This window comes from Triticum aestivum, chromosome 2D (assembly GCF_018294505.1).
Source record: "Triticum aestivum cultivar Chinese Spring chromosome 2D, IWGSC CS RefSeq v2.1, whole genome shotgun sequence".
Lineage (NCBI taxonomy): Eukaryota > Viridiplantae > Streptophyta > Magnoliopsida > Poales > Poaceae > Triticum > Triticum aestivum.
The window spans coordinates 85,199,923-85,207,402 of record NC_057799.1 but is presented as its reverse complement, the minus strand read 5'-3'; the positions used below and the strand labels follow the sequence as shown (position 1 = coordinate 85,207,402).

Below are 7,480 nucleotides of genomic sequence, written 5' to 3'. Positions count from 1 at the left end.
CCATGGCTTACACCCCCGGAAATAGTCCATAGATTCATCAAAATAAGCACACAATGCAATGAAAATAGAATCTGTCAAAAACAGAACGTCTGTAGTAATCTGGACTTTGACCATACTTCTATAACTCCAAAAATTCTTAACAATTAGGAAAATGCAGGCAATTTGTATATCAATCTTTTATAACAAATTCATAATTTTATCATGCTTCTGTCATTTTTAACAATTCTGCTACTGGGCGCAAAAGTTTCTGTTTTCCAACAAGATCAAATCAACTATCACCCAACAGGATCCTAAAGGCTTCACAGGGCACAAACACTAATTAAAACATAAAAACACAATCATAACAGTAGCATAATTGTGTGAACACACAAAAACAGAAATAAAAAGAGAAAAAATATTTTATTCATTGGGTTGCCTCCCAATAAGTGCTATCGTTTTATGCCCCTAGCTAGGCATAATACATAAATTCAAGTATTGTCATCTTTGATTTTTGCTCCATAGGTTGCCCTCATGATTGATTCATATGGTGGCTTAATTCTAGTTCTAGGGAAGTGTTCCATACCCTTTCTTAATGGAAATTGAAATTTAATATTCCCTTCTTTCATATCAATCACGGCACCTATAGTTCGTAAAAACGCTCTACCTAGTATTATAGGACAAGACGGATTGCAATCAATATCAAGAACAATAAAATCTATGGGCACATAATTCCTATTTGAAAGAATAAGAACATCATTAATTCTTCCCAAAGGTTTTTTAATAGTTGAATCCGCCAAGTGCAAATTAAGAGAACACTCTTCAATATTGGTAAAATCAAGCACATAACATAGAGATTTCGGAATTGTGGAAACACTAGCACCTAAATCACATAAAGAAAAGCACTCATAATTTTGGATCTTGACTTTAATGGTAGGTTCCCACTCATCATATAATTTTCTAGGAATTTGAATCTCTAAACCCAACTTTTCTTCTAAAGCTTTCATCAATGCTTCTACAATATGTTTAGTAAAAACTTTATTTTGTTCATAGGCATTGGGTGAATTTAACATGGATTGCAACAAAGAAATACACTCAATCAAAGAGCAAATATCATAATTAAAGTCTTCATAATCCAAAAGAGTGGGCACGTCACTAGTTAAAGTTTTGACCTCTCCAAACCGACTTTTATCAATTTTTTCAACAAGATTTCCACCCTCTGAATTATGGGGAAGCCTTCTAGCTAAAACTGACTCTTCTTCAGTCCCTTTATCATCAATTTTAATATTACTAAACAAGGAATCAATAGAAGAAACACCAATCATTTTAAGATCTTCATCATTACTATGAAAGCAATCAGTCGAAAACGCTCTTTCTAGAAATTCTCTTTTAGCTCTAAGCATAGCGATTCTTTTCTTACTTTCATCCATGGAAACATATAAAGCTTTAATTGATTCATTAACATCAACCTTAGGTGGAAAAATTTTAATCTCTAAATTTTCTACATCATGGGAAATTCTATCAATACTTCTAGACATATCATCAAGTTTACTCAATTTTTCTTCTATCGTAGTATTGAAAACCTTTTGAGCATTGATAAATTCTTTAATATTACTCTCAAGATCAGAGGGGTTTCTATTATTAGTGTAAGAAGAATTACCATAGGAATTGCCATAATTATTAGAGGAATTTTCAGGAAAAGGCCTAGGATTAAATTACCTCTATAAGCATTGTTATTAAAATTGTTTCGTGAGACAAAATTCACATCTACGGGGCCACTATTTTGCTCAATCAAAGTAGACAAAGGCAGATCATTAAGATCAATAGGAGCATTTTTACTAGGAACACTACAGGAATCAGCTATTTTGCCGTCTGCCACGGCGGACGGCAAAGGCATGAACGGCGGACGGCAAAGGCCTTTGCCGTCAGCCGCGGACGGCAAAAGGCTCCGGCAAAGTAAGGTCCGGCAAAGAGCTACTTTGCCGTCTGCTTCCGGGCGGCTGACGGCAAAGTGCCTTTGCCGTCTGGAGCGGACGACAAAGAGCCTGGAGTCTTTGCCGTCTGCCAGCAGACGGCAAAGACTGCAGGCTCTTTGCCATCTGCTGGCATATGGCAAAGAGACCAAATAGGCATTAATTCTGTTTCTTCTTATACCCATTCATTTTCACAGAAAATCAAACACACATATATATACATAGTAGCAAGTTTCATCCATACATAGTACCAATATAGCATATCCAACACATGTTACCAATAGTAGCAAGTTTCATCCATACATATACATAGTTTCATCAATATTACACAGTTTCATCCATAGTTAGCAAGTTTCACAAAGTCAAAACAAAAACTAAAGACAAGCACTCCATATCTGAAATTAGAAGAAATGACCTAAAACTAAATATCTATTTTCCTAAAAACTATCTTATTACTAAGATCTTCTCTGGATCTTCTTCTTTTCTTCCAACCTGCATAACAAAAACACTAAGAGTCAACACCAGAAAGTACTAAATTTTGAGAGATATCCAGATCCTGCAACAGTACATTAAGAGCAAATTTTGTCGCTAAATAAGCATTGCAATTATCACAGTACAACAAGCAAACAAACACAAGAGTCATGTCCATAAAGCAAATAGATATACAGGCAAGCATAGGTGCAGAGAAGCACATATAGAGTTAGTAATAAACTTGGATAGATGGTTCAATACAAGCACATTGTAACAGTACCCATAATAACTTAGATAACTTAACTACTTCTAAGTACTCAGAAGTAAAGCTGATTGTCCCTATTTTCAGTAAGTGATCATGCAAGAAGACAATTTCTTTTTATGGGTCTCGGTACCACTAGAAGGTCTCAGGACACAAGTTGCTCTTGCAGAAAAGATAAGCAAACACATGCCACATATATTACCAATTTCATGGAAACAATAATGTTGGTATCTTTTCATATGCAGAGCCCTTTCTTTCTCCTCTTGGCTTAAGCCATAAAATCCACATGAGGCACCTGCAAGTCACTCCACTGTTGTTATGCTGTACAGTTCAACAAACACAATGACATAAGCACATCTTTTTCAAACAGGAAAATAGAGGGCTGAATTGTGGAGAGCAAAAGAGCGGCCTTGAAACTGATTGAACTAAAGGGTAGAGTTAGTATTATCAAGGCCAAAACCAAAAACAATCCCAGTTCTAACAGATGACATACACAACGTACAGACAAAAAAGGGCCATCTAAAATGTCTACTTGTTCTAGTGGCCAACACGTGGTAACAGGCAAAAACATCCACAAAGTCTCTCCTAAACCTCATAGCATTCATTGACAGCTGTCTTGTCAGGTGTGTTCTACTTGTTCATAAAGCATGAATGTCAAGAGCAACATGGATAATGCTGGATACATGGAGAACAGAGTCATATAACATTTCCAGTATCCAAATTTACTGTATTTAAAGCTAAGCTGAACATCTTGTAGGAACAAGCAGCACCCTCATCTTTGTACAAAAATAAAACACGTATATTTATTTGCTGATAACAAGTGGGATCAAACTAAGCATTCCATGGCAACAAGCAGCACCCTCATCTTGGTACAATAGCATGAAAATTCACGTGGCATAATTTTCATCAACTTGATTGTGTGGAAATAAATATGATGGCTATTTTCACCACATAACAAATAGAAAGTTTGCACATATTATATAACAGAGAAGCAGTGTAATAGCAGGCCTAGTTAACAAATAATCAACTCTTGCCCAATCGATTTAGTGAGATGAATGAATTACTTTCCATCCATAAACAACAAAAATCAAAGGAACCAACAGGAGCATCTCATGGACATTTACTTATTAAACTAGTAGTTGCTTAACTAAGTAGCAGCTCTCACAAATTCTACACTGCTAGTGCTCACACAGTGAGAGAAGAGAAACAAAATAGCCAGTGATGCTAGTCTATCGATGGCTGTAACCTGCGAGTATCAGGAAACAAAGTGGCCACGTTTTTTGCATCAGGTCCAGTCCAAGAAAATTTGAGAGCCCCTAGAGAATTATCCAAGAGCACGGCAGCAATCATTTGGAAAGAAAAGAAAATAGAGCGAGAGGGTCGACCTTCTTGTTCTATGGGAAATCATGGTGGGCAGGGCAGATGACCTCGCTGTCGACCTCGTCCAGCTCGTGGGGCTTGAGCGTGGGGTCCTGGTCGTCGCCGTGCATGGATCTGGAGAGGGGGAGAGCTCCTGCTGATCTAAATCAAAGCAAAAATAAGTCTATTGGAATGGGGGACAGAAGGAAGGAGCGAAGGAGAGAGGAATCGATGGGGAGAAGTAGGGAGGGACCCTGTGCGGTGCGTCGTCGTCGCCGGCGAGCTCGAGCTCGGGCCTCCCGCAGGTCACGGTGGCACGCGCCGAGCCGGGAGAGCCGGGTGTGTGGATGGGTGGAGGGCGGGGGGGGGGGTGGCGGCGTTGGGTACCCTTCCGGCTGGAGGAGATGAGGCGCAGTGGCGCGCCGGCCGGAGGAGAGCAGAGGCGCGGTTGCGAAGCTCGGCCCGGAGCTGGTCGGGGTCGGTGAGGACGGCGGCGGCGCGGGAGTGGACGGTGCCGTGGGCGCGGAGGAGGAGCGGCGACCCCAGCGCATCGGCGAGGCGGAGGAGGGCGCCGGCGGGCGGATGTGAGGAGGGTTTGGTGGGGGGATGCGCTTCTTTCGGCCCATCGGGGGAAAATGAGATCCACTGGTCAGATCCGAAGATAGCCCCCCTCTTTGCCGTCCGCTGGCACTTCTTTGCCGTCCGCTGGCAGATGGCAAAGATTCTTTGCCATCTGCCAGGAGACGGCAAAGAAATAACAGATGACAAAGACCTTCTTTGCCGTCTGCTAATTCTTTGTCGTCTGTTGTTTGGTAGCTGATGGCAAAGACCTTCTTTGCCGTCTGCAAGCAGACGGCAAAGAACTGGCAGACGGCAAAATCCCTGATTCCAGTAGTGCAACCAATTTACATCTACGGGGTGTCGAACGTGCCAAGCCACAACCGATCACCATCGCAGGTGATCTCAGCGGCGTAGCGACCCGAGTCACGACGTCGAACACCACAAAACCCGGTCACGGGAGGGCGGCGCGGCGCCATCCTCCCACACGAGTGTCATGCGACAACAGTGTCGATATAAAATTTAATTTTGCTAAGTTCAAAACTAAATGAATAATACACAACAACTCTTCATGTGGGTTGACTTTCATTCCATCGATGCTCGCTTCAATAACTCTCACATCTCAAGTGGTGGTATATATATATGTATGGTGGGGCACTACTTGCCTGTATATTTCGACCGTCGGTGACGGTCGTTACTCCCATCCCTTGCTGCGTTACCAATGTCTCACATCAACGGATGAGGAGCAACGACCACCTACGACAACAGCGGTGTCTTTCCTCCCATAACATCTCTCATCTCTCAATGTTATTTCGACCGTCGATGAGGTGGGTCCTTCCGTCCTCCCCCTGCTCTACCAAGGTCTCAGAGGAGGAGGACGCGAAAGACCGACCACCTACGAACAACCGGTATCCTTCCTTCAAGAGCATCTCATCTGTTACTCTCATCTCTTTCAAAAGAAAGCACCATCGGAATGAAAGTCAACACACTACATACCTAATAGTGATGCATACCCAAAACAAGTAGAAGCTAGAGGCATGAACTAAGCACAACCATTGAGACTATATAAACCAAAAGTTACCTACAACAATATCTATGAGCATAAGAGAGCAAATAAATTTCAACGCATCGATAGACCTTGTCCTATATAAACAAAACTTGCTAAAAACAACAACAACAACACAACATCAAGCAGTGGGTCATATATTTGAAAACATCCGACACACTGGGTCATATATTGAAAGAATACAACAACAGCAAGTAGTGGGTCATATTTTTGTTAACAGCAGCTGCCACTAATTAACAATAGTAGCAGCGGTAGCAACAACAACAACATGTCAAGCATCATACAACAACAGCAAGCACCAACACAAGCAGTAGCAATAGGCAACAACTAATTAACAGCTTAAATTGCTACACAAGCAGTAGTAGCAGGCAGCAACACTACAATAGTACACTAGCTAATTAGCACTACACTAGCTACCTAAGCAGTAGCAAGTAGCAACACCAGCAGTACACTAGCTAATTAGCACTACACTAACAGTATAGAAGTAGCAGCGGCATACGACCACCACCAGCAACAACAAGTGCATACAAAAATGACCACCACCAGCAGGGTAGGCGGAGCTCACCAGCCGACGCAGAGAAGAGCAGTGGAACGGCAGAGGAGCTCAGCGATGATCAGAACCCACACGACAGAGGAGCTCAAGGAAGAACAACTACATCAACAGTAGCAGCATCAGCAACAACAGGTCAAGCGTGAAAATATAAGAACAACAAAGAAATTCAGAAAAAAATGTTACCTTTGGAAGCCAACGGCGGTGGTGGTCGACACGGCTTGGAGAGGAACGACGCGGTGGGAAGAGGAGCAACGATGTGACGACGAAGGGAGGCAAGCACCCCCGAAACCCTAGCCGCCGACGACCAGGGGAGAAGGAGAGTAGCAACACGACAATCCAAAGGAGAAGAAAGGCACGGCAATTGAGGGGAAAGAACGACGCGACAGCGAGGCGAGCACCACCGAAACCCTAGGTGGCAGCGAGCACAAGAGGAGGAGAAGAACGGCGCGGCGGTGGTGAGGTGAGGAACGGTGCGACGGCGAGAAGATGTGGTGGCGGAGGAGACCGACCGGTGGGCTCCGACCGGCGGCCTCGGGCGATTTGGGGGCAGCGATGGCGATTTGGGGCGGCGCACGGGCGATTGGAATGAATTGCAGGCCGGGGTGGGGATTTGGGGGCAGCGGGCGTTTTGGTGATTTTTTGGCGAAATAAAACAGCATGGAGAGAAATTTTTAAGAAGTCCTTCCCACAGTAAATAAATTTGGCATGATAGTAAGAACCAAATTTACCGTGAGTATTTTCACAAATAAAATTTTCATGGTAGGTATAATAAACTTGCCATGTCCCTAACAATGAAACTACCGTGAAAGAGTACAAACGCAGCGAATTCATATATAACACAATTTAAAAGTTGCCATGATTCATACACTAAAATTTTCATGATCTATACAATGGAAGTGTCGTGAAATTTTAAAAACAAATATCAAACACTTAATTTTTTGTAATGTGCCATGTGACTTAGACTTTTTCTAATTATTGTCCATGATGTACAAATCTTTTTTAAGTTACCATCCTACCATCATGAGCACTAGAGCCCCTCCCCCCCCCCCCCCCCCCCCCCCCCCAAAAAAATTTGCCACGGTATGCTCAGATAAATTGCCATGCTATTGAACTAATTTTCCATGATTATGATTGAAAAAGCTACATAAAATAAATTTGCCAAATTCCATGTGAAATTTGAGAAAATCTGCTAAGTAAAGAAGCGTGGCAGAAAAGGCTGGGAAAAAACATGCTTGCATTGTTTGATACGGCAAAAAATATAG

The 7,480-nt window shown here is 42.5% G+C and overlaps 1 long non-coding RNA gene across 1 annotated transcript; it reads right to left on the bottom strand.

Moving 5' to 3' along the window:
* Positions 1–2,362: 2,362 nt before the first annotated feature.
* LOC123051809 (uncharacterized) lies at positions 2,363–6,848 on the bottom strand. Its single transcript, XR_006424311.1, has 4 exons — positions 6,402–6,848; positions 6,231–6,317; positions 2,885–2,977; positions 2,363–2,441 (listed from the first exon to the last, which is right to left on the bottom strand). It is a non-coding gene; the product is annotated as an uncharacterized lncRNA (long non-coding RNA).
* Between the last annotated feature and the right edge of the window lie 632 nt (positions 6,849–7,480).